Source organism: Podarcis vaucheri (genome assembly GCF_965113315.1).
Source record: "Podarcis vaucheri genome assembly, chromosome: 4".
NCBI classification, from domain to species: domain Eukaryota; kingdom Metazoa; phylum Chordata; class Lepidosauria; order Squamata; family Lacertidae; genus Podarcis; species Podarcis vaucheri.
Genome location: NC_138762.1, coordinates 65,767,176 through 65,794,499, shown reverse-complemented (window position 1 = coordinate 65,794,499; position 27,324 = coordinate 65,767,176). Strand labels below are relative to the sequence as shown.

At 40.3% G+C, this 27,324-nt stretch overlaps 1 long non-coding RNA gene across 4 annotated transcripts in view; it reads left to right on the top strand.

Annotated features, from left to right (window-relative positions):
- Nucleotides 1–27,324, top strand: part of LOC309530830 — a 572,302-nt gene that overhangs the window by 31,428 nt on the left and 513,550 nt on the right. For all 4 annotated transcript variants that reach the window (XR_014218919.1, XR_014218920.1, XR_014218921.1 and 1 more), the window contains exon 2: nt 3,019–3,116. This is a non-coding gene — a long non-coding RNA (uncharacterized lncRNA). The remainder of the gene's footprint in view (nt 1–3,018; nt 3,117–27,324) is intronic.

Here is a 27,324-nt window from a genome sequence, read left to right as displayed (position 1 = left end):
AAAATGCGGAATCTATCTAATGAATAGAGTTTACTTAATGTGTGCCTTTTGCTAAGAAAGAGTTAAGTGAAGCATTTATACCGTATAAACTTTGCTCTTTTGCATTAAAATGTTTTTATTCATGTTGAAGATTTCTCTTTCACCCATGGCTATTGTTTGTCAGTAACAGCTAGCTTTTGTGAAGTTAATAAATGTGCATAATAAGGACATAAAGGTATGGGGAAGTAATACTGTAATCCTTTTGTTTGGATAATCAGTCTAATGTATGCAAATTAAACCTTATTAGTACTAGGGTTTTGTGTCTGCTTATCAAAATGTGCCATTTTCATGAAAATTGGAAGTCCATTATATAAAGTTATTATTAACAATCATTTAGGAATTATATACGGTATGCAAATTAAAGTTGATTACAACTAATTAAGGGCTTTCTTTGTTATTTGACCTTGTCTGCTTTTTATGTAAATATGTTTCTTTTGGTCTGGCATATTTTTAGACTCAGAAAAGTATATTAAGACAAGTTATATTATGTATTTTAATATTTTTTGTGTATGGCATCAAAAGCCCCTTGCCATTGTCTAGGCACCTTGTTCTTCACTAGCTTGTAGAGACAGATGAGAGTCTGATGCACTTAGCTGGAGGTCTGAGGACTCTGCTTCAAGACTGTATACTGTCAGTGAGAGGGGACAATCACAGCTCCAAGGACCTTCAGCTGAAATTGATCTATAATCCACCATGAAACATAAACAGTTTTCATGCCAGAATACCCTTTTGTTCCACAGTTTATTGAACAGAGTAAGGCTATGAGATACCGATCGCCAGATAAAACTAAGCAATAAATGATCATTCACCCTATTTGCAAGGTGCATTGCAGAATGTAATAGTTCAGTGCCTATCTTGTTGAAACCATTCATCTAAGAACAAATGCTTGTTAACTTTTAAAACATAGCATACCCAGTAACAACAAATCACCTTTAGCAAGGGCTGTTAGAAGTATCAAAATCAGAATGCGAAAGTGTAATTGGAGTTGTGCCGGGCTGAGAGAGGGGCTCAGTATAGAGAATAAATTTATTTTACCTACTGCATGTTTCTACATATTGCAGAGGTGGTGAATTAACTGACATGTTAGCCATTTAACCTAGCATGAAGGGCATGCATTAGCTGGCATATTGTCGGCACACCAAAGATAGGTAATCAATATCTTAATGATTCCCATTGTCTTGAAATCTCACTGAAAAAACCAAAACAAAAGAAGCCTCAAACCAAAAAACCAACCAACAGAGAAGTCTGCAGACATCCATGAGGGAAGTCATGGAGCATATCACTTATTCTACTTATGTTGTATTGTATTTTGACTGTACGTTTTTAAATTGTATTTTGAATTGTTGTAACCCTTCCTGAGACCTTAGGACAGTGGCGTAGCGTGGGTTGTCAGCACCCGGGGCAAGGCAAGTAATTTGCGCCCCCTAACCCATGGATTTGCGCCCCCTAACCCTAACACCCAGATGTTGCGCCCGGTGCAGCCGGCCCCCCCTGCACCCCCACGCTACGCCACTGCCTTAGGATGAAGGGCAGGTAATATTTTAAAATATTACCGCAGGGACGCGGGTGGCGCTGTGGGTTAAACCTCAGCGCCTAGGACTTGCCGATCGCATGGTCGGCGGTTCGAATCCCCGCGGTGGGGTGCGCTCCCGTTGCTCGGTCCCAGCGCCTGCCAACCTAGCAGTTCGAAAGCACCCCCGGTGCAAGTAGATAAATAGGGACCGCTTACTAGCGGGAAGGTAAACGGCGTTTCCGTGTGCTGCTCTGGCTCGCCAGAGCAGCTTTGTCACGCTAGCCACGTGACCCGGAAGTGTCTGCGGACAGCGCTGGCTCCCAGCCTATAGAGTGAGATGAGCGCACAACCCCAGAGTCTGTCAAGACTGGCCCGTACGGGCAGGGGTACCTTTACCTTTACCTTTTTAACCCTTCCTGAGACCTTAGGATGAAGGGCAGGTAATATTTTAAAATACACCTACTCCTACTAATTTTGTCTTAATGGCTGCATTTACATGCAACACTAATTACTTGTTTATATGTCCTCCAAAACTCGCACCCTCTCCTTTCTCCTGCACACCTGTGAAAAGATAGGAAGTTCATACTTGTATTTGACTAACTGTGGTTTAGTGTGCCATCTGAATCCTAAACTGTGGTTAATTTGAACTCTGCTTAGTGAACAGAAGCCAGCTTCATAACCTATGGTTTGAAGTTGACTTGTTTCCACCACCACTGCACCAAGCAAAAATGTTTCTTTTTAACCAGGCCTTTGGTTGATTTGATTGACATCCTATGCCCTTTTAAAATGTGGGGTTTTTTTGCGGGGTGGTGGTGGTGGTGGGAGGGAGGGAGAGAGAGGTGTGTGTGGGGGAGAGGAATATTAATCACTTATTGTGCAAGTTTGGATGAATCTAAGATGGAAGTGAAAGCTTTCAAACTCCTCCTTAAGGGCAGACTAGGTTTAGGATGAACTATACAAGCTTGTGGGGTGACTCGACTTGTTCTTATACAAAACTATGGTTTAACATTACATCCAACCTGGAATGTGATACAGTTGCTGTGATATTCTGCTTCAGAAGTAGAGAGGTGAGCAAACTGAAGCAAGACATGGGCCCTGCCCATAGGTTAATGTGACTAAGAGTGGGTTTCAATGTCTTTGTATGTCCCTTTGGCTGTGTAAATATTATCATTTACTCTGTATCCAGTGCATCACTGCCACTGCTTCTGAAGCCATGTGCACACAACAATAGCCACAATCCAATCCTGTAGCTTCCTAAAAAACACTACTGTTAGATGTGTTTCCCCTCAAAACAGTTTCCATTTGAACTGAAAGTGTAAGGTACATTAACTTCACAGTTGAACTGAGGTGTGTACATTTGAGACAGCTGTTGCGCGTGCACAACATTTCCTATATATTTATTTTCTGTTAACCTTACACAAATTGCCAAAGTGCTTCTGGCCTTTGTTCTCCTTTCTTGTTCCCAGAACCAGCAACTCCTGTTACTTGCAAAATGACTTGGAAACTGCCACGTGATCCTCAGAGAGCGAGAGAGACTCCAAGACAACAAGACAACAAGAATTAGGTAGGCTGAGTCCACTTAGCCCCCTGCCCTATTTCATCCCTGGATTGCCCACATGTGCACTAAACACAGTCCATGGTAAACAATGAGAGCTGGAAAGGTATGACAATGTAGCTGTGGATGTCCGGAAACATTATACTGATAATGATTGTTCCCATAGCACCTTTTGTAGTAGTACTACATATCTCATAACCAAAACCAACAGTTGAAAAAAGAGTAATTTTCCCCAACAGTCTACAAAAATATTAATCTATATGGATTAGAGGAATGTACAGTAGTCAGAAACATGTAGGGTAATGGTTCAGTGAAGCTAATGTAATATAAAGTATGAATGTCGGATGGCTTTCTGTAGGAAAGGTATTCCAGAAATAATCTTATACTGGGGGTATCCAATGTGGTACCCTCCAGATATTGTTGAACTCCCATCTCCCTTCAAACCTGGCCAGCATGACCAAATATCAAGCATATTGCAGTTGTGGAAGGAACCCCATGGGGCAACTGTAGCAGCAAAACCAGATGCCTTCATCTGCCCCAGTTGCAATGAATCAGGCATAGGCAAACTCGGCTCTCCTGATGTTTTGGGACTAAACTCCCATCCTCCCTAGCTAACAGGACCAGTGGTCAGGGATGATGGGAGTTGTAGTCCCAAAACATCTGGAGGGCCAAGTTTGCCTATGCCTGCAATAAAACATGTCTCTTCCCTATCGCTCTGTATGCCCACAGAAGGCACTGTAACTCTCCAACGATTTGACTCTGCTCCTGATGGCGCACACTTTCATTGTTTCTCGAGACAGATGGATGCCAACAAAAGTCCAGCAACATCTGGAGAGCATCACACTGGTGAAACCTTCCTTATAAACACTTACCTGGGTACAATAGCCATGGAAACTGTAGATAGATTTGATGGGTTAGAAATGTTCTATTTAAGAGAATTGTGTCAAGCAGGTCATTGTGACATTTGTACAGAAGAGCAGAGTTTATGAAGAGGCACCTGAAAGTCATTGTAATTGCTTAAGAAGAGTTGCTCATTTGCATTACAAAACAGCATGGACAGCAGAAGTATTGCAAGCGAAGGCTAAAAATAAAATAAAATAAAATAAAATAAAATTCCAAACTCCTGAACTCTTTTAATTCAATCAGGATTTAATATGCAATTAAAACTAATTATCTCATAATGAATGTAGAGACACATGATTATTGCATCATTTCCATAAGAGACTTGCATATTAACTTGTATAATTTTTGGTTTCACAATGGAGGTGGAGGGTTAGATGATTTTGTCTCCCAAATGCCTGCATTTTCTTCATGACCTTGTTTGTGGTGGTGATTGTACGGCTGGGAAGGCATCTCAAATGAATTTAGGCAGCTGCAGTATTAAAAGTAGATTTCTTTGAACAGAAATACACTTTAAATGTTGCTTTTCTCCATCGGCTTCAATAAGCAAAATCAGAACTTTGTGATGGATAAACCCAGCTGCTCGAAAGTGTAAAGAGAAGGAAGTGATTTGAAGAACAACCCACAGATAAGCAGATGCAAAAAATAAATAAATACTGTACCTCCTTGGTAGCATTGAGAAGAACATTGAGATAATATGGAAAAACATGAAAGAAGGTAATACAGATATCAGAATAGCCTCCCACAAGCCTTGTGTGGGTAGCCTTTTAGTACTTCTAATGAGAACAGAGATGTTTTGGAATGCAAAGCAGGAAACATTGCTATCTGAATTTATTGCTGCATCTCATTTAAGATCCTTTCATTTCCTATTGGCAAGGCTTCATTTTAGAAAACCTGATTAAAACTAAATAGTCAAAACTCCCCTTGTGCATTATTCCACTGTTTTGTGTATAACGGATTGCATGTTGCCCTATGATCTAGGACCATTCTGTGTTAACCACCCTCCCCCATCTGTATAAAACTTTTATCTTAATAACACTCCCATTCACTTGCATCTTTGTCTATCAGAATGGTTCGGATGGTCACTTTTTGGATATTTGAAGCCAATACTATACATGTGAGAGCCAGTGTGGTGTAGTGGTTAAGAGCGGTAGTCTCATAATCTGGGGAACCGGGTTCGCGTCTCCGCTCCTCCACATGCAGCTGCTGGGTGACCTTGGGCCAGTCACACTTCTTTGAAGTCTCTCAGCCCCACTCACCTCACAGAGTGTTTGTTGTGGGGGAGGAAGGGAAAGGAGAATGTTAGCCGCTTTGAGACTCCTGAAGGGGAGTGAAAGGCGGGATATCAAATCCAAACTCTTCTCTTCTTCTTCTTCATGTGTAAACCATAAGGAACTATAAACATGATAGTAACTTCAGGGAAGACTTTTGGTTTGTGTGATGATCCCTGAAACCCATGTGTTGATTACCTCACTTACTATGCAGAAATATCTAAGGTGGAACAGTTTGGCAGCTGGGAAACTCTTTTTCAATATTTATTAATGGTATTTATTAATGGTATTAGAGTAATACTTTATTATTTATGGCTTTAGTATAGCTTTAATATGGGCCTCTTCAGGCTTGATGCTTAGTTATGCAGGTCTGCCATGTTTGACAAAGCATATTGTAAACCTAAAGGTAAAGGTATCCCGGACCATTAGGTCCAGTCGCGGACAACTCTGGGGTTGCGTCACTCATCTCGCTTTATTGGCCGAGGGAGCTGGTGTACAGCTTCTGGGTCATGTGGCCTGCATGACTAAGCTGCTTCTGGTGAACCAGAGCAGCGCACGGAAATGCCGTTTATTGTAAACCTAGACAACAGCAAAATAATGATATAGGTCATCCCCTAGAGATATGATTTATTCAGACAAAATAATTATGATCAACAGTTCAAAACAGCCCAATAACTTGTTGCATATCAGTTGTGATCTGCTCTAGTGATTGACGGAATTGCTATGATGTCATTCTAAGACTGCATACATATGATACCTTTAATTAAAGCACATTTGAAACAAAGAATTTTGGGCATTGTAATTTGCCCCTCACAGAGGTACAGTTCCTAGCAGGTGTGCCAACTTGAATGAAATATGGGGGGGAGGCAGGTAAGCCCTGCCCTGCACTATCAGTCACATGACATGGCACCCCCCCATTTGAATGGCAATACCCATCAACTTCAATGGGGCAGTGCCCTCAAATATTTTATTGGGGGGGTTAAGAGACCTCAGCCCCTAGGTGTTGGCTCCCATGATTCCTAGCAACCTTTAACAAACTACAGAATTCTTTGGGCAGGAGGAGAGGATGTGTTTTGAATTTGCTCTAAAGTTATAGCATGTAACAAATCCCTAGAAAGAAATTTCAGTGACATAATTTCAAGTAACAATGTGGTTGTTATGAGAGAAGTGAAGATTATTGTGAGGAAGAGAGAATTAGAAAGACTGTGTCGGCAGGCAGAAATGTATAGGAGGAGAAAGGGGAGAACTGTACCCTTGTTGAATGTTGCATGTGAATAGTAATGCAAGTGTACAGCTCAACAATTTGTTACAAATGTATACAGGTGCACACTTGTTGAATGTAATGTGTGCACATATCTTAATGCAGGGCATAAATACAGTATGTAGAATGAGAAGCAAGGTCATACTTTTAGCTCCCTCCTCCAGGATTATATTTTTTTCTTTCACCAACAGCATATTGCAGCTATGGAGTCTATAGAGGACAGTTTCTGATGGGTACATCATCTACAATGGGGGAAGGCAAATACAAACCAATTGCCTTAGCTCCCCCTCCCCCATGAAACGAAAAAGGCAATCCATAAACATGTGTGATGATGCCTCATACACTGTCTTCATAATAGGCAAATGAAAGTAGGCGAAGAGCGAATATATTATTCATTTTGATATATAACATTATGGAGTAGCTTTAGAAAGTGGAACAAGTTTTGTAATAGGGTGAAAATAGGGCGATAACTGTCACCATAATGGGTTGATCTCTTTCTGCTTAATTTTCTTTTAAGATTCCATTTTGCAACAGAGGAGAGCAGCTCTGTAGTTTGTGTTTCAGGACAAGTGTTTCTATTTCCCCCCCAATTAGATTGTCAACCTTTGATCTTATGTCTTATCAAGCCCCTTCCCTTTCTGCTATCCTGGAATGTAATAATTGCTCAGCAGTGCTACAAAGTATTTCAGCTTTAAAGAACACCATGATTTATCTAAGTATTTGTTTGCTGGAGAGCACTGGGTCTTCAAGTCTGGGTAGGAGGAATCTTATGCTGGATACCTACCCAGCCTGTCACCGAGGACACATTTATCACAAGCATAAATTTTCACAAGTTCATTGGAGAAGATGTTTGAATGGAAATACCATGAAGCCTTATCAGCTAAATAACAATGCATATTAGAACACCCATGACATATCTGTAGGCATTAATTTATGTTGGAAAAACTGGAGCTCCACAGAACAGGCAGACTTACTAAACTGACAGATCACCAAGAGGGTTATGGGCTCTAACAGGAACATGGCTATTAATGTATTAATAGATGGTCTGTAGTTGCTAGGAATGAATGAACGAATCTATCATTTTTGCTCCTCTCAGTTTCTCATTTCTAGTTTAGTTCACCCGATTTCCACATCAGTTTGCAGTGTTTAAAAAAATGTGTGAAAATTCAAATGCATTTTTATGGGTGTTTTACCTAATGTACACATTTTTGCAAGCTGTTTTCTTAATACATTAATTTCATTAATAGCATTTGTGTGTGTGTACTTTCTATTAAGGGACGCGGGTGGCACCGTGGGTAAAACCTCAGTGCCTAGGACTTGCTGATCGTAAGGTCGGCGGTTCGAATCCCCACGGCGGGGTGAGCTCCCGTCGTTCGGTCCCAGCTCCTGCCCACCTAGCAGTTCGAAAGCACCCCTAAGTGCAAGTAGATAAATAGGTACCACTTTATAGCAGGAAGGTAAACGGCGTTTCCGTGTGTGGCACTGGTGCTGGCTCACCAGTGCAGCTTCATCACGCTGGCCATGTGACCCGGAAGTGTCTTCAGACGGCGCCGGCTCCCGGCCTCTTGAGTGAGATGAGTGCACAACCCTAGAGTCGGACACGACTGGCCCGTACAGGCAGGGGTACCTTTACCTTTTTACTTTCTATTAATAAATACATTTTTCTGTGCATGTCTTTTGGTATCACAAAAACTGGAAAAGTGTGAATTTCAATTGATAGCTACATTTCAGTTCACAAGTCTGTTTGCAAAATGCAAATTAGGGAGGTTTGCATGAAAACTGAGAGCTGAACAAATCCCCTCCCCCCAATATATATATATGCATCTGTAGTTATCCTAATACTGTAGTAAATCGCTGTATGGTAGTTTCTCATTGGCCACACCCACACATCCACCTGAATTAAGGCAGGAAAAATTGAAGGGTTGAATTCCTAATAAACAATGTTATATGAACTGTAAGTTATATCTGTGTATAATATACATGTTTGTAGGCTTTCTCAGATGGAGACGCCGTTCTGGTAGAGTAACAGCATGCCAGGAGATACCCGTAGCAAAACTGTGTGGGTGATATCTAGTGTTAGTTAAACTCAGAGGAGAGCCAATGGACTTAAGTAACAACTTCATTTATTTCAATGGGTCTGCTCTGAATATGTCTTAGTTGGATATCACCCTATGTAAGTAAGTATGCCTAGCAGTCTAACCAATTTTCATATTGGGGATAAAATAATACCTCCTGCTTTACAAATCTGTAGCGTATGATTAACTGTATGGTCCATACTTAGATGGTTTCCCTACATGATGCCTATTGGCCATGTGAGCTGGTCACAAGGTTCAGGAGCGTGGTTTCTCTGCTCCAGTTCATGCGATCTCTATACTAAACTCCATTCTAGAATAAACATCAGCAGAAGACAACTGTTCCTGAACTCATAGCCACGTTGGAGCTTCCCAGATGAGTGTATGAGTGGAGAAATAGTATCTTAGGCCAAAGACTAGGGATTAGTAGTTAATATACTTCCCCACTGCAAATATTTTAATGCAGTTAAATCAACTTGCAGCAATATTCAAACCAAATTATGTCGTCTTGCCTTCTCATTCCCAAGTCTCAGCACACATTGTTCTTTGTTTTAATTAGTTTTTACTGGGGGTTTTTTGTATTACAAAGCAAACAGATAAACAGGGAATGGTGCATCTCTTGTCTCCACTTGCAATTCATAGCCTTTTTCATGGTTCATTTACATTTGGTGAGAGACATTTTTGTCATAGACATCTTACAGTTGGGGGAAAGGAGAGGGGGAGTGAGATGGGGCTATTGTTCTTTTATTCTACTGCCTCTTCTTAGTGTGTGTGTGTGGGGGGGGGGTTGTGTCAGCATCACATGAGTAGATGTTTTGTTTCTGTTTTTATTTATTTTTGTTGATTTTGCAAGAGGTTAGGGGTTCCTGAGCTTGGTTGGGGGTGTTTAGCTGATTGCAATGTGGCTTATTTGTGTGAGGGAGGTGGGCTAGGTTGCTGGGTCAGGTTAGCCATATTGATTTGTATGCTGTTGGAGAGGATAGGTCATTGTCCTGTTGTACTGCATATGTAATAAAGGGGAACCACTCTGGGGTGAAGGCATCCTCCGTAGCTTGTCCCTGTGCTAGTTTGAATTTGTTGGTTAACTTTTCTAGTAGGGCCATTTCCCATACATTTTGATAGCTGTGGTCTATGTTCACTCCTGATAGGTGCTTCCAGTGTCTAGTTATGATATTTCTAGCTGCTGAGAGTAAGTGACTTATGAGTTCCTTGTAGTGTGTGTGTGTGGTTGTCCCAGAAGATATACAAAGGGTGAGTTCTGGAGTTACAGCTGCTATTTGTTGTTATAAAATGATAATCAAGTGAAAGTTTCCAAATATCAGGAACCAGAAGTATCTTGAGTTATTAACAATTTAGGGTTGCAATCCTATACCCATTTACCTGGCATTCAGACTGACTTCTAAGTAGATATGCATATGACATTAGTATTTGTGAAACATAATCCCCAATTTAAGATTTGGTTACCTCATGTATAATGTGTCCCAGCCATTATTCAGATACTTAGACGATGTCTGTTAATGTTGCTAAGCCACTCCATGCTCTTCTCCTGTTGTGCAATAAAACTCCAACTTAATTGGACTGCAAATTGATAAAATATTGGTTAAAATTGTATTGTGTCATGCTGCTGCTTGTGTCTGTAGATCTGAATTAAAATTAATTCACAAAATTTGCTTAATGGAAGTGGCCTCATGTGCTTGATGCATTATGGCCTAGATTTGCTCATCCCATTAAATCATTAAACTACTGTTTCTACTTTGAATGATGGCTAAGAACTGAGAACAAGGACCCTCCAAAAGATTCTTGGCATTGTCCCCTCAGAACCCAAGTAGCATTCTGAAGAATGAGACTATCTGGTTAATCAGGCTCGAGAGCTACCTTTTTAACCTGCAGAACATTTTGAAACAAATGTCTGAGATGTCAAGGTCAAGGTGTTTGATGCAAAAATGATACTGGACTAGATTAACAACCACCATTTGTATTTAAGTATTATTCAGCTTGTAGTCTAGACTGTGGCTGAGTTCCAAATAGCCATGAAGATCACCAAAAACATCCTTGACTTTGGGGAGTGGCTTGGTGGATGCCACAAGGGTTGAAGTTAGGTGGGGCTCTGAAGCCATGCTGAATGTTACGGCTGCTAGCAGTTCCTTAGGGCAGAGGTTTTCCAATCTTTCTGAGTCCACGTCTCCCTTGATCTACTACATTCTTTCTGCAGCACCCCTGTGGGGCTCAGAAAGCTTCTCACCCTTTTTCTGAACAAAGAAACAAGGATGCATTTCAAATAAACAGTACAAAAACAATTTTGTCATACCATAACAGAGCAATAACATAGCCAAACTGTAGCAGATGTAATATACAAAATCCCCCCCACACACATTCCAATACTTTAACTTAACTTAACAGCATGCAGCACCCAATTGCAAAAAGAACAAGTGAGCTTTGTGGTCCTAGAAGCACCCATCCCATGATGTTCCTCACCGTCCTTCTCCTGCAGCAGCTTCTTCCAAGGGCAAAGGGTGGAGTAGCTGGAAACACCATTCCCCACGATAAAAAGCAAACTCTGCCCCAGTAAACATATCTTAAAAGGAAAAACTTATTTTAAAAGGCAGTTATATATGAATTAACTGGATTATAGAGAACTTCTCATGAGGGATAGGATGCATTATATAGCTAGAGAATAAAGCTGGCCATCTATGCTGAAGGTTATGGGCAGTATTCAACTAAATAATGGCATGAGCGGAATGACTTCCACTTGCACAGCAGCAGGACTCCCTTCTTCTCTCCTCGCCCATGCATACACCCCCCAAACTTGCTCTAGAGGGATGGGGACCCCCAAAACAGATTAAGGGTGAGTGCGGGGGGAATGAAGAGATGGGCAAGTCACCGCACATGTGCAACTACTTTGTTGCATACCATCCTAAGTACTAGCAATGCTGGACATTGTACCAGTACCTGGACGTTGCCAGACAGCTGCTGAAATGGATGTCTGGAAGAATATGTCATAAAGCCTTAAAGCACAGCCAACATGGTGCCCAGTTGGCTGGGTTGGAGGCCCTTAAAAAGGTCAAAAGGACATTACATTAGCTGCACATGGATTAAAGAAGGATTGGGTTTGTTTCTGGGCTAAGAATATAAGTCTTGAAGAAAACAGTTTCTCAGTTACAGCATTGGAATCCCCTGTTCTACATTAATCTCTCTTCTATTTATCGAGACGATTTCTGAGTGAAACAATAATCATTTTGTTACGTGTAATGCGCTCCCTAGAATCTCTAAGGCATTTTAACATGAGCACCAGGCTAAAACAGGTCTTCACAGGTGGTGGCATTTTTTTTTAGCTTCACGATGTCGGCATCAAACAGGATTTTCTTTCAGGTATTTCGAATAATATTCATGAATTATAAATAAAAGGAAGGAAAACAAAATTCCTGTTCAGGTTTATAGTTTCCATTTATATTTAGTATTGAACAACAATAATCAAGTACCATGTGATTTGCAACCCCCTCCGCATGTAACAAGCTCATCATTGTACAATTTTGAGTAAAAGCTAAAAGGATAAAAAAAGCCGTAAATATCAGACAAGGGAAAAAGAAAGAGAAAGGAAAAATAAATAACAGGATAATATTTTAATGGACTGCCGATGAATCGGAACAAAACTCCTGCCAGTGCTGGTATACTCCATTCTTAGAATCATCAAGCCACCGTCTCTTTGTTATTGTCAAGATCTGTATATCATATCTTTCATTGCTCTTTATTTGTCTTTGTCTCCCTCCGCTTGACTGGTAACATACAGTAGCCTTGCAATGTATACTTATTTCAAGACTGACTGCAGTGGTTATAAATACCTCTCTTGGACTGAAAGAGGCAAGTTAAAAAAGAAGCAATAAGCTTTAGTGGATGGGATACTAAGCTGCTTCAGAATAAGGGGTTTCTGTCAATGAAGCATCATGAAATAAAAGTGCCAGCCTTTTCACTTCTTATAGCCTGAAAGAAGAAAATCTTTTATCAGAACAGGTCTAAAGTGGTAATGAGTGTCTTTGCCTCTGACAGGCTATTGGAAGCATAACTTGGGTAAAGGATACAGGCTCCAATAAGTTAGATACTGGAGCTGAAGTAGGACTATGGGACATTATTTTTACAGTCTGTTTGTACCTTAAAATAAAATAATGTTACATTAACATAGAACAGGATCTGGTTGAAATAAACAAAAGGACCTGCCCAAATCTGATCTGGACAAAACAGATTTTATCCTCTAGATATCCCCTGACTATGTGCAATGTTAATCTAGACCACCTTGAACAATTTGATACCATCAGCCTGTTGGGACACCTTACTGCTCACCCCAACACCAGTCCTCTATTGCTTGTTGTCCAAATTCCAATAATCTCCCTAGCTGTTCTGTTTCTGGGGTATTAAAATATTTGTTGTTATTGATTTTAATATTTTTTGTAATGTGCTCCTTGAATTCTCTCCTCCCCCCGCATCCCATGTTGATTTTTTGAATTTCTTTCCCCAATGTTTATGTTCCTATTTGTTCTCATTTGGACTTCAGTTTCTAAAGAAACCCTTCTTTTCTCGAATATATTCCTTGATTCTGCTCATTAAACCATGCTGGCATCCTCTTAGTCTTGTCCTTTTCCTGATCTGTATACATTTTAGCTAAGTTTATGTTGTTTGTGGTATTGAAAAAAAACATAGCATTATGGAGACATTTGACCCTCTTGACTTTTCCTTTCATAATAAGCTGTTTTTCATAACAAACTGTTCTTTGTGCCTGCTGAGAAATTGTCCTCTTCTCTTCTATTTTTCCCTCACCCTTGTCCTAAATCTGACACAGCCCTCACTCTGCTGGATTTAGCAAGTGTAAGAGCTATGTGTACTGAGGCCTTTGAAGTGAATTGCTTCTCATATGTTCAAGGCAAAATGCTATTCTTTCTACAATGGAGTGCAGAACCTCTAGCCCATTGTCCAAACCTGGTCCGCCAGCAGGGCCAGCCCAAGACATTTTGCAGCTTGAGGTGAACCAGAAAATGGCACCCCTGGAAATCCTGGGAATTGTATTTTGTTAAGGGTGCTGGGTTAGATCAGGGACCATTGAGCTCAAGAACCACCAGTAGCCCCCCAGGCCTCTCTGTCAGGGTTCAGGCTACCCCCTCTCCTGCTTTGTACCTACTGGGAGTGTGTTTTACTGACTGAAATGTGTCTTTGGATGGAGAGGAGGTGCTGGGGTGGTGGGACAACACTCAGCCCTGCTTCCTTGCCACCGCTCCCCATGCTGCCTCTTTTCATTTTGTTGAATGACCTCTCAGCTTTGCACCATGGCTTACTAGCTGGAGACCGAAACTGCTCTCTTGCAGAGCTTGGCGCATGCCCACTAGGAGGCAGCTGGGCACTCAGCGTGGTACTTGCATGAGATTCTGTGGGTTAGCGGTTTGATAGAGGTATGGAAAGGAAGGGAAAGCATGGTGCCATGAAATGGGGAGGAGAAATGCTATGGTGAAGCAAGGGGGACAAAATGGAGAAGGAAAATGGGTCTGGGGAAGGAGAGGGAAAGCGTGTGGTGAAGCATGGGGCCCTTCTAAACCAGGTATTGACAAATATCGTCAGATAAACAGTGCTAAGCAGTGTGTGTATATGAAGGCTGAGGAAGGCAAATCGGTTTTTTGTACGTGAAGGAAACTAAGGTTTAGGTGAGCTTGATAAAGTGATGCTGTTTATTTTGGGAAGATGCATAGTGGTCCTTTCGTAAAGAAGGCTGTCAGGCTCTCTGACACTGCTAGAGAAGGCCTTATGAGTGCCAAAGTAATTAGATAAGCAGCAGATCAATGAGGCAGAGAACAAAAGCCTTCATCGCTGCTCCACACTCTTCAGTTCTCTCCTGTTTCTTTCTCCCTTTATAATTTTTTCATTCTTCTTTGTCTTTCTCTCTTAGCCACTTGCCTTATTCTGACAACATGATTACTTAATACTTACCTGCCAAATTAACTGACTTATTTTACCAACTGGGTGGATATGCAGTACCTTGACACTTGCTATTTGAGGAGCTAGCAGCTTTTGTTTCGGTCCGTGATGTATAAATAACAATAAAAATACATAGTGATGATTTGCTTTTCCAGAAATCTATATATGTTCTGAGTAACAAAGAGGTGGATATTATTTCTCTTTTGCCTATGTATTACAACAGTTGTGATAAGGGGAAAAAAGCAGCAATCCAACAGGACATCCCCAGATAACTATTTGCCATTTCTATATCCATGCAAAGGAAAGCTTATAATGCAATTACAATGACCGGTCACTTTAGCCCAGGAGTGGTGGTGGCCTAACCCCCAAGCCTTTATTTGTTCCCTCAGTATAGCTACCAAATTTGCTGGTGGCAAGGAAATATGTAGCGACAGCTGTTAAACACACACAGGATCCTGCTTTATCAGGCCATGGGTCCATCTAGCTCAGTAATGTCCACATACTGATAGGTAATGGCTCTCCAGGGCTTCAGGCTGGAGTCTCTTTGAGCCCTACCAGGAGATGCTGGAGATTGACAGAATGCAACCATTCCATGTGTTCCCCAGCAAGAGCATTTGAAGAGACAAGAAGAAAAGGAGCATAGATAGACCTAAATAAAAACTGTGGATCTTGCATATCTCTCTTTGAAAGTCTCAGATTCCACCTAAAAACAAAGTGGACATTCCAGTATAGAGCTGTTTACTGTTGTCTGGGAGAGTCAGGCAAACATTATTAAAACCATTTACCCTCCTTTCCTCCAAAGCAATTCAAGATGGAGTGTTTTCAAGAGTTAGAGGGGATTAAATGGGCTTTACGAAAACCTCTTCTAGAAATTCATTACTTGTAAATTTGGCCTACCAATTATTTCTCTTGGGCTAAAAGCAATTTGCATCATATTTGTTGTATGATTTTACCAGTATATCAATGAATTGACTGGTGGAATGATCCTATACAGGTGTTAAAGGGTCCACGAGATGACACAAAGTGGGGGGTGGGTTTGCTGGTCTGCCTCCTCTGTTGTCTCCAAGTCACCTGGCCCTGCCATCATTGCAGAGAGCAGCAGTCCACAAGAACAGCATCCCACACTGTAGACATTCTCCTCTTACTGGGGCCAGATGATGGTGACATAATGAAGGGATGGCAGTGAGTTAGCATTCCACATGACCCTCATTTGCAGTAATACCTGAATGGGCTCTAGTCATTCTAGGATCAACTGCTGAGCATCATAGTTGACCAGGGATGTGAACTTGATTTTTCCACATCTAAATGCAACCATCTAGCAGCTGCATCACCACACAAAGAAATTAACCTTGAATCTTGGTTGTGTAGAGCACGAAGAGTTCTGGAATGCTTAGCCTCGCATTAACTTGCCATTTCGACTGTGTGTTTCCAAGAAAGCCTGAACTTAAAATAGGAAACGTTTAAATATTATATCTATCTGCCTTGATCAATGTGAGACAGAGAGCAAAATGTAAGGGGATTTCAGGAGATGAGCCCCTGGAAAATATCTGTCTAGGACAGGTTGCTGTCAAGTGATCAATTTAGGCAGAATAGATGGGAACATTGATGATAATGTCCTTTGGGGACTACAGATTTGCAGTAGCACTTAAAACTCCCTTGATGTTTGGCAGTACGTATTACAACTCGACACAAAACACTGAATTCTTTTTATCTAGAAGCATCTCAATTTTGAATCAAGTTCTGGTTATTTAAAACATCAAGATTTTAGTGTGGATACAAGTTTCAGAGTTTAAGGGAAATGAAAGTGTGAGTGTGTGAGAGAAATAATATGATGGGAATAAAGTCTTCAGTTACATTACTCCTTTGCCTCACAATACGGATATAATTAATATATGCACGACTACTTGAAAATTACTTATTTCCACAAATTTGCATGGTGAACATTTGTTAAATGAATACTTGAAATTGCCTTAAATTTTTTTGAAAGAAAAAAGGTATTAGTTTCAGGGTGATTTTGGGATGACTGCTAAAATGTAGTGCATAATATAAACCTTAAATATTATTTTTTATTTTTGTGAACTTTCTTGGTGGAATGCTCATATTAATTGAAGAGGGAGTTGGCAGCAAGTTTTGCCAATGCAGCTTTCAGCAGCCCCATGAAAATTAACCCCAAAGAGCACAGAAGAGGGTGCAGGGGCTATGGGGGAAAGGGAGAATTTAGAGTTGCCATAATCTGAAAAGCAAAAAAGAGAACAAACTTGTGTATGGATCCAGGGGATGCTGTGGCTTTAAACGATTCAGAGGCAATCTGGTTGCTTTCCTCCCCACCCCGCTTGTACAAATGTCCCCTCCCAGCTCCCCTGCCTCGCTTGATGCCACCACTCTTTTGGTGAACTTCAGGTTACTCTATGTCATGTCAGAGGAGGCCTGACTTAAAACTCACAAAATGCAAGCTTTTAGGTTTTTCTTTATCTATCATAGTCATCATATTTAAATCACCAAAAAGCCCCTCAAGACGGCTTACAAGAAATGATGAAAAACATAAAAAGACATTATAAAAGTGTAGTTAAAATTAATGAACAGACCAAGGACTCAGCTATACAGTTGCAAATAAAATGTTTAAGTGTGCTTTAAGTGCAATATACAATGTGACACTAGATGGCGATCATGGAGCCTTATGGAAAATTCAATGTATTTTTTAAAACACTTTTTTAAAAAAAGTATTTTTAGATTGGTTTTTATATGTGTCTAGATTCCACCCAAGTGCCAGCCCGATATGGCAAAATGCAAACTTGGGAAGCATGGAAAAATATAGGTTTCTCTCTATCTGCCTGCAGGATAAAATAGAAGTAGCCTTGTGGATATATCCATTGGGAAGAGGCCTCCCTAGAAAAAGCTAGTCAGAGATGGTGTTAACATCTCTACATGGTCCCAATGTACAGGATGTGTATGGGGCAGGAGGTGCTTCCTAAGGCATCCCAGATCTAGGCTGTTTAAGGCTTAAACACAGGGATGGAAAACCTGATCATATTGGACTAACCTCCACCAGTTCCTGCTAGCATGACAAATGATCAGGAATTATGGGAGTTCTATTAACAAAATATTTGGAGGACCACAGATTCTCCAACCCTCATTTAAAGGCTCGAACTAGCGGACTTCCGGTTCGGTGCCAGCGCTAATGGCTGCTCCCTCTCCGAGCTCCGGAGAGAGGACGGCTCTGCGAGTTCGGGTCTGACCCGCTACGGCAAGCGGGGGACCCCTAAAATCACAGGAACGGAGCCTGTGAACAAGGAGATTCGGTGGGCACCTGAAGCGCCCCCTTTACCGCAGAAAGAGCCTTTTTAAAGGCTCCGGAACGACAACGGGGAGCGCGGTGCTGAGAATCGCTACCCAGCCCGCAGGGTGAAGCCGCGTCGCCATTAGTGGAGAGCGCCGACTCCCTTCCTGAATAATTTGGATAAAAAAGACCCGTGAGTAAGATTGAACCTCTATTCGTGTCAAAACTACTCGAAATTAGGCTGAAAACGGGAAAGGCGAAAATTAAGGAAGTCTGCCTTCCCCCGACTGCATGACAATTAAAGCAACGAAAGTTACTAAGCTGCATCCGTATGGGATATTGTTTTTAACTGCTTGAATCCGACATTTGGACTTTGACTATCCCCTCTAGCTTGCAGGGCAGAGGGGAGGAAAAAGTGACTTTATAAGCTGCATGATCAACTTAAAGGAAAAGGAAACTCTCTGCAGCCTTCAACCTGGCACAAACTGCTTATAAAACAAAGGAACACTGAACTGACTTTAGACTCCTGTGAAAGTAACAAAGTGGAAGTCTTATTGTTTACTTGTTACAAAGTTTTGGGACTCTGTGGACACAATATATCAGGGAAGGCTGGGACTCTATCTATTGGGAAAGTGTTGCAATATACATATAGAAGCCTCCTGATAAATTTGCTTTTTAAATACTCTTTGCCTTTGTTTGCGGACATTTTGATTTGCTCCCTCTAGAGGGTAAATTAAAAGTTGCTACGCTTTGGGACAGTGGAATTTTCCTTTAGGAGAAGGCTCTCGTGGGAAACGACCTTGGGATATGAGTGGCCCAGCAGACGAGATAAGCACGAGAGCCAAGACAAGGCAATATCAACAACAGCTACAGCAACACAAGAAAAGAGGCTCGATCTCAGGTATAACCCCTACAGTGACAACAGGACAAGAAAAAGGTACAGCAGTCTCCATGCAGTGTCGCAAGCCCTTCTTAAGATAAACCAATCTCTGGAGAATCTAACAAAGCAGACGGCAGAAAATACCAAGAAATTGACAGAGAATTCACAGAAATTGACAGATTTAACAACAAGACTCGACCTGAATACAGAATCTATAAATAGGCTTACGCAAGAAAATTCTGCCACACGCCAAATTGCGGAGGAAGCTAGAACTATTGCTGGAGAGACCCAGGAAAAATTAGAACCGATTACCAGGAAGGTCTATGACCACGACGCAACTCTGGCATTGTGGGAACTACAAAGAAAAGAAAGGAATTTGAAATTACGATCAATTCCAGAGGACGAAGGAGACAATCTTACGGACTTTTTAACGAAAGAGTTTGCTGATGCCTGGGAAGATTTAGAGGAAGACGAATTTAAAATCACAACAGCATTTAGACTGGGCAGAAGACAGAACAGAAAAGCACCGAGAGACTGTCTGATTACCTTGAGATCGAAGGAGGAAAGAGACAAAATTTTAAGACTGCATTTTGAAAAGGCCTTACAAATTGGGAACTCACCGATACAGATCTTTAAAGATATTCCTAAACATATTTTGGACTTGAGAGCTTCTTATAAGGATTTGGTTTACCTGTTGAAGAAGAACACCATTCTCTTCAGGTGGGAATCTCCACAGGGACTGTCCTTTGACTACAGGGGGAAGAAGGTGAAAATAAAGACGATACAGGATAAAGACAGGTTCCTGCAAAGAAATCGAGAAGACTTACAGAAAGGAACTGTAGACCCAATTGCTGAGCAAAAGAGTGTAATAGACATCTTGAACCTTTCGTTTGGACAGAACCTTCCACCACCAACAGAGGAGGAACAACAATTGGGAGCTGTTGGAGGAATACCAGAAAAATAGCAAGATGGCCCTGCAATTCCTTAGCTGGAATTGTAATGGGATGAACATGCCTTTGAAGAGACGACAAGTATTCCATATTTTGTACAGAGAACAACTGGACTTGATTTGCTTACAGGAAACTCATATAACTAGAGCCCACAGGAGACTGCTTATGAATAAAAAATTGGGACAAGAATTTATTTCGTCGGACAAAGTCAAAAAAAGAGGAGTTGTGATTTATGTAAAAGAGAAGTGGGCTCCAAAAATGATATTTAAAGATGAACAAGGAAGATACTTAGCGGTGGAGATACAGGTACAAGGAGAAAAATTTTTGATAATTGGGATCTATGCACCAAATGAAGGCAAAGCAGAATTCTTCAAAAAACTTCATGAAACTTTGACGGATTATTTGGAATATAATATGATAATCATGGGAGATATGAATGGTGTAGTTTCTACAAACATGGACAAGACACAAAGACTGACACTTACTAAAGAAGGGAGACTCCCGAAGACTTTCTTCGAAATGACTGAAAATATGGACTTAATAGACATTTGGAGAACAAGGAACCCTCTTGAAAGAGAGGGAACCTTTTTCTCCCAAGCAAAGATGACCTGGACCAGAATCGACCAAATATGGGTTACTAGTGGAATGGCTCCGAAGATTAAGAAGGTAGAAATCTGCCCAAAAACCTGTTCCGACCATAACGCCGTGAAGATGGAAATGAAATTTACAACAACTGGTCAGTTTAGATGGAGAATGAATGACACCCTGTTTCGAGATAGAGAGATCCACATGAAGGCCCAAAAAGTTCTAAAGGACTATTTTGAAATCAATCTAAAGGGCGATGTGGAAAAAAGAGTGATCTGGGACGCAAGTAAAGCTGTGATGCGAGGGTTTTTGATTCAACAAAATTCAATAAAGAAGAGAAAGCAGAATGAGAAAAAGGAAAATTTTTTGGAAAAGATAAAAGAAGGAGAGAAAAAATTAAGATCAAAACCAAAGTCCCAGGAGATTCTGAGGGAGATTAAGTTGTATCAAACACAATATATGGAATTGATGAACCAAGAGATAGAGTGGAAAATAAAGCAAATGAGACAAAAGACATTTGAGTCGGCAGACAAATGTGGTAAACTTCTGGCATGGCAACTCAAGAAAAGACAGAAATTAAATACAGTCACAAGTTTAGAAGTGGATGGAAAGATTATATCTAAACCAAATGAGATAAGAAATTGTTTTGTGAGCTATTTTAAAAAACTTTATTCCCAAGGATTACAAAACGAAGAGGACATAGATAAATTCCTTAATAAATATGGATTACAAAAAATCTCTCATCAAAGCAAGGTGGATCTAAACCAGAGAATAACAGAACAAGAGATAGAGGGTGCCATTCAGGACATGCAACTGGGCAAATCTCCAGGGCCAGACGGACTGACTTCCAGATACTACAAATCTTTAAAGGAATGGTTGATACAACCGTTAAAGGACGTCTGTAACGAGATCTTAGAGGGAAAAAAGGCACCCGAATCGTGGAAAGAAGCATATATTTCACTCATACCAAAGACAGAGACTGAAAAGACTCAACTGAAGAACTACCGCCCAATTTCGTTACTCAATGTGGATTACAAAATTTTTGCAGACATTTTAGCAAAAAGATTTAAAAGAGTACTGATGGAGAAGATTCACAGAGACCAAGCAGGCTTTCTCCCAAAGAGACACCTCTCAGACAATGTTAGGAATATAATAGACATTTTGGAAAAGTTAGAGGTGAACATAAATACTAAAGCAGTTTTGATATTTGTGGATGCGGAGAAAGCCTTTGACAATATTTCGTGGAGTTTTATGAAAAAGAATCTTCATGGGATGGGGGTAGGACAAGGATTTGAGAATGGTGTGGGTGCAATATATTCCGAACAAAAAGCTAAGTTGATTGTAAACAATGTAATAACTGAGGAACTTAAGATAGAAAAAGGAACACGACAGGGGTGCCCAATTTCTCCATTGCTTTTTATTTCGGTCCTGGAGGTGTTGCTGAACATGATTAGAGAGGACCAGCAAGTTAAAGGTGTAAAGGTCGGAACCAAACATTATAAGTTAAGAGCGTTCGCAGATGACCTTGTATTGACCTTGCAAGAGCCAAACACTAGTACAAAAAGAGTGTTGGAAATAATTCAACAATTTGGACAGGTAGCTGGATTTAAATTGAATAAACAAAAAACTAAAGTCTTAGGGAAAAATCTAACAGATATGGAGAAGAATAAGTTTCAAGAAGAGACAGGTCTGATGGTGGTTAAGAAGGTGAAATATCTAGGGGTTAATTTAACATCTAAAAACTTGAATTTGTATAAGGACAACTATGAAAAAGGTTGGTCAGAAATTAAAAAAGATCTAGAAATATGGTCAAATTTGAGATTGTCAATGTTAGGCCGAATTGCAGTGATTAAGATGAATGTATTGCCTAGAATGTTATTTTTATTTCAAACTTTGCAGATTATTGACAAGATGGACTGTTTCAAGAGGTGGCAGAAAGACATTGCGAAATTTGTCTGGCAGGGCAAAAAGCCCAGAATAAAATATAAAATATTAACAGATGCAAAAGAAAGAGGGGGATTTGCCCTGCCGGACTTAAAATTGTACTATGAAGCAGCAGCATTCTGCTGGCTGAAAGAGTGGATGCTCCTCGAGAATACAGATATCTTGGATTTAGAAGGTTTCAATAACGCATTTGGCTGGCATGCATATTTATGGTATGACAAAATCAAAGTGCATAGTGCCTTTAAAAATCATATTGTAAGGAAAGCGTTGTTTAATGTTTGGATGAGATATAAAGATCTGTTGGAAAACAAAACCCCTAGATGGTTGTCACCCTTAGAGGCTAAGGCCCACAAGAAAGTCAATATGGAGGTTGGATGGCCAAAGTATTGTGAGATTTTAGAACAGGATGGAGAGAAACTGAAATTAAAGAGCCATGAAAAACTAAAACCCAAAGTACAAGATTGGCTCCACTATTATCAAATAATGGAGGTTTTTAAACAAGACAGGAAAATTGGCTTCCAGGTGGAAAAATCAAAACTTGAAACAGAATTGTTAGAACCCAATACTAAGAATTTGTCAAGAATGTATAACTTGCTGTTGAAATGGAATACACAAGACGAAACAGTTAAATCAGTTATGATTAAGTGGGCACAGGACATTGGTCATAATATTATGTCTGCTGACTGGGAAAGGTTATGGAACACCGGTATTAAATTTACGGCATGTAGTGCTTTAAAGGAAAATGTGATGAAAATGGTCTATAGGTGGTACATGACCCCAGTCAAGCTAGCAAAAATATACCATTTGCCTGATAACAAATGTTGGAAATGCAAGGAAACTGAAGGTACTTTTTATCATCTTTGGTGGACATGCCCGAAGATTAAGGTTTTCTGGGAGATGATATATAATGAAATGAAAAAGGTATTTAAATATACCTTCCTTAAGAAACCAGAGGCCTTTCTCCTGGGCATTGTCGGCCAATTGGTGCCAAAAAAGGATAGAACTTTTTTTATGCATGCAACAACAGCAGCAAGAATACTGATCACAAAGTATTGGAAGACACAAGATTTACCCACCTTGGAGGAATGGCAGATGAAAGTGATTGACTATATGACATTGGCGGAGATGACGAGCAGAATTCGTGACCAGGGAAAGGAGACTGCGGAAGAAGACTGGAAGAAATTTAAGATTTATCTTAAGGACTATTATAAACTCGATGAAGTTTAGAATGTCGAGATTTTATAGAGAGAAAGGGTTGCAGTAATATAAGATTAGATTAAGAAAGGACTATGATGAATTAGGACGGGAAAAAACATTTATAAGTTGCTATAAAATTTGGACATGAGGATGCAGAAAGGGGAGGTATGGGGAAGTCCGAGGAAAGAAGTCTATGAAAGGACATTATGAAATTATATTTGTTTGTTTGTCTGTTTTTTTTATGTTTGTTTGTTATAAAAACTTTTGTAAAACCAATAAAAATTTTATAAAAAAAAAAATAAAGGCTCGAACTAGCACCATTAATTTCACCTGGAAGCAAAGCGGTAACACACACACACACACACACACACACACACACACACACGAGAGAGAGAGAGAGAGAGAGAGAGAGAGAGAGAGAGAGAATGTGAGCTATTTTGTCACCTTACAGAGAGAAATCAAACTGTTTTTAAGGTAGTTTGACACACAGGACTTGACAATGGTTACTAGAGCAGACAAGAAAACAGGTAGGTCTCCAGTTTAAGGAAACAGCATGTTGGAAGATTCTGGAAGATGCTCCTGTCCACACATCTCTGGGATCTTTGAGAACCAGGACTTGAAAGTGAAGATTCTTAGCAGAGACTCTTTAAACTGCACTTGGGTGCTGCACTTTACTAATAAGGACAAATTGCGAAAAATAAAATAAAATTCTGCACCTCTGCAATTCAGATTCTTCTTTAACAAAAGATGAATTTTGCACCCTGCATATATTATGCATTTTAAACAAAATGGCAATTTTTTTCTTTATTTTGCTTAATGTATTCTTAAAATTTATTATTTCATACAATGTATTGTTGGCTTGCTTATTATGGAGAGGAGGAAAGGAACACAGCTATAAAACCCTGTCTCCAAACAGCTGACATTGTATTCACCCTCCTGTCTAACTTCTGATATGTCACCAAGCATTGTAAATGCACTTTTTCATGTAACAGCTAGAAATGTATTTCTTAAAAATGAACAGAAAGTGGACATTCATAGGACGTTGAATTCTGATCATGTCTGGAGAGCAAGCTGTTGTTAGTGGCACAGAAGCAGAGGTCAATAAAAAAACTTGGCAACCCTAATGTGGTTATGACACAGATATGACACGTTTAATGAAACTCCAAGTCTCGGGAGCTAATGCAGAGAATGAGACATCAGAGCTACAACCAAGGTGGATCTTTTTGAATAGGCGGATCAAAGTACTTTGCTAACAATGTCTAATTAAACCACACTTGTGGAAGCACTATTTCTTAATATATCTTTTCTAAAGGCTAAACACAGCCGCAAAGGTCAGGTGATTTGCCCTAGGTCCAACAGGTTCTCATTAGTGAAGCTGGGAAAAGCACGGTCTCTTCTATCCACTTAATGAATTACCCGTCTACATATAATTAAGAGGAGATGCAAGCTTGCCTAGGAATATCGCACTCCTGCCATGCTATGATGCCAGTAAATGTACAGGTGTGCGTCACATATTTAGAGAAGGAAGAGATAGTATTTGAGGTGAGTATTGTAAGACAGTTTTGAAACTTTTAACTATCTTTGGTAGTGGAATTCTTAATTGTGAATGAATTATACCCCTTAATAATGTTACCTCACTACTCCTCCCTCCTTGTCCCAGCTGTCAGAGCTTTGGCACATTTCTTTCAGAGGCCTCTAGCTAAAGTTTTAGCTAGTGTTTTCAGTGAATGTGTGAATGGTAGCACACGTCATCTTTGCAGCTCCTGGTCTTGCAGCTTCTCCTCTTTGCCCATTTTAAGTTTTCCTCCTCTTCTGAGACTCTTGTGCCTCTGGACCACTCTGTCTGCCAGCCTCTTTCAAGATCCCTTGTTTTCCTTGGCCTGCTGTCTTCTCAGATCCCTGTATCTCATTTTTCTGGGCCCCTCAGCCCATGACTTTCTATCTAGAGTAGCTCAACCACTGGTATCCTAAAATTCTTGTTCCTCCCCCGCACCCTTTTGTGACATGAAGGCAACTCAACCAGTCATTGCCAGAAGTTCATTTCATTACCACAACCATGAAATCCCTTGGTGCATTTGATATAGCCATAACAGTCTAACTTGATACAAAACTGACAAGGCAAAGCTCTTGGGAAGGAGGGTTTGTGTATTTCATAATCAAGCTCTAACAGCTTGCCATATTTAAAATCAAGAAGCATCTGATTGGCTTCATATCAACATCTGATTAGAGTGTTGATTATTATTATTATTATTATTATTATTATTATTATTATTATTATTATTATTATTTTCACCTTTTCCTTTAATGTGTTACACAACTGGCTTGCTTTAGCCAACTGGAGTTTGCTTTAGTGGATGTATTTGTTTACAGCATGGGTAGACACTACACAATGTTCTCCAGATATTCTTGCACTACAACTCGCATCATCCCTGATGATTTTTTATCCCATTTGATGGTTTGTGACTGGCCATGCTGGCTATGACTGATAGGAATTGGAACCCAACAAGCATCTAGAGAGCACCATGTTGGCCACCCCTAGTTTACTGCAAGAATTGTTAACCTTAGAGAATAATAGCACCCTTCTTTCCCTCTGCCCTCCTACCATACGATTAGGCTGAGGGCCTCATGTGAACCTGGGATGGCTGGTTTCCCACCACTGCTCTACAGAATCATGCCTTCCCCTGCCTATCTGCTAGTTTCAATTTTAGCCAAACATTCATTTGGGAAACCCAAACATAGGTGCTATCATTGTCTTTGATTGTTTTTCTCTTCCCCACTTATTTAGGGAGGAGCTCTCCACACTTGCACAATTTCCAGGCCCATGATTCAAAATTGGGATGTGGGGGTAGCTGTCCCTCTGGACTCCACTTTCCTTATCAAGTGGTGCAAAGCTTCAATTAGATACTGTAAGCTGTTGTTGCCTGTTGTTCCAGAAATTAATTAAGCCCATTGACAGACAGCTTTGTGGGTAGGCATCAGTAATGCACAAATAAAAAGGTTTGAATAAAGGTTCTCCTTTCTGACTAAAAATGTAGGTTGTTCACTACTTAGTGGTTTCCTTCCTTGGCTGAAAGTCAGCCGCTTATGTGAATTTTCTGCAAAATAACTACCACTATAAAAGCTGTTTCTATTGGGATTAGACCAGATAGTGGTATAACGCCTTAATGGAGTAATAAACATTTGAGCATCCTGCCAGATAATGTAATTGCCATTCTTAGCTCTTGGGACATATGAAAGTAGAAGTGTTTGGGTATTTCCTTTTTCACTTCACTTATTGGAAGCTTCTTTGCTATATGCGTAGTTTTGTAACGAGGCATGGAATATTAAATGTATTTCTGAACACACAAAAAGAAAGGATTTCATGATGCTAAAGTTCTGTTAGGTTTGTACCATTAGGGAGGGATGGAGTAAGAAGGTTAGCAATATACCATGGTGTTGGTGCTGAGCTTTGTGTATCCATGCTGATACTACAGCCAGGTGCTGATATGATCCTTTGGAATTGCAGCCTGGAAATCCTTGGCTATTGTAGGTAGGCAGTTAGGTAATTGTATTGTCTAGACTTATTATGTCCTCTTTGGAAGGCTATGTATATCTCTTCAGTTACTTATAAATGTGGTGAGCAATAGGGGGCTATTCCGGTCATTCTGCTGCTAGATTTTTGCAACAAAGTCCTGCCCTAACAGCACCAGTCTCTAACAGTAGCGTATTCTTGTCAACAAGATTTTTGCCTCTGTTTATAATTAGGCCTAGCAAAGGTTCTGATTTGGCCTGTGAGGCACTTTTGAACTCAAGCCATGTTGCAGAGGAAAAAAATTGTATTGCAGTGCAGCTTCTGTTCAAGTTACACTAAAAGCAAAAATGGGTCATTGGAGGCCATGGTGATGTCAAATGATTGACATGTGGGTAGCCCACCCAACTGTCAAAG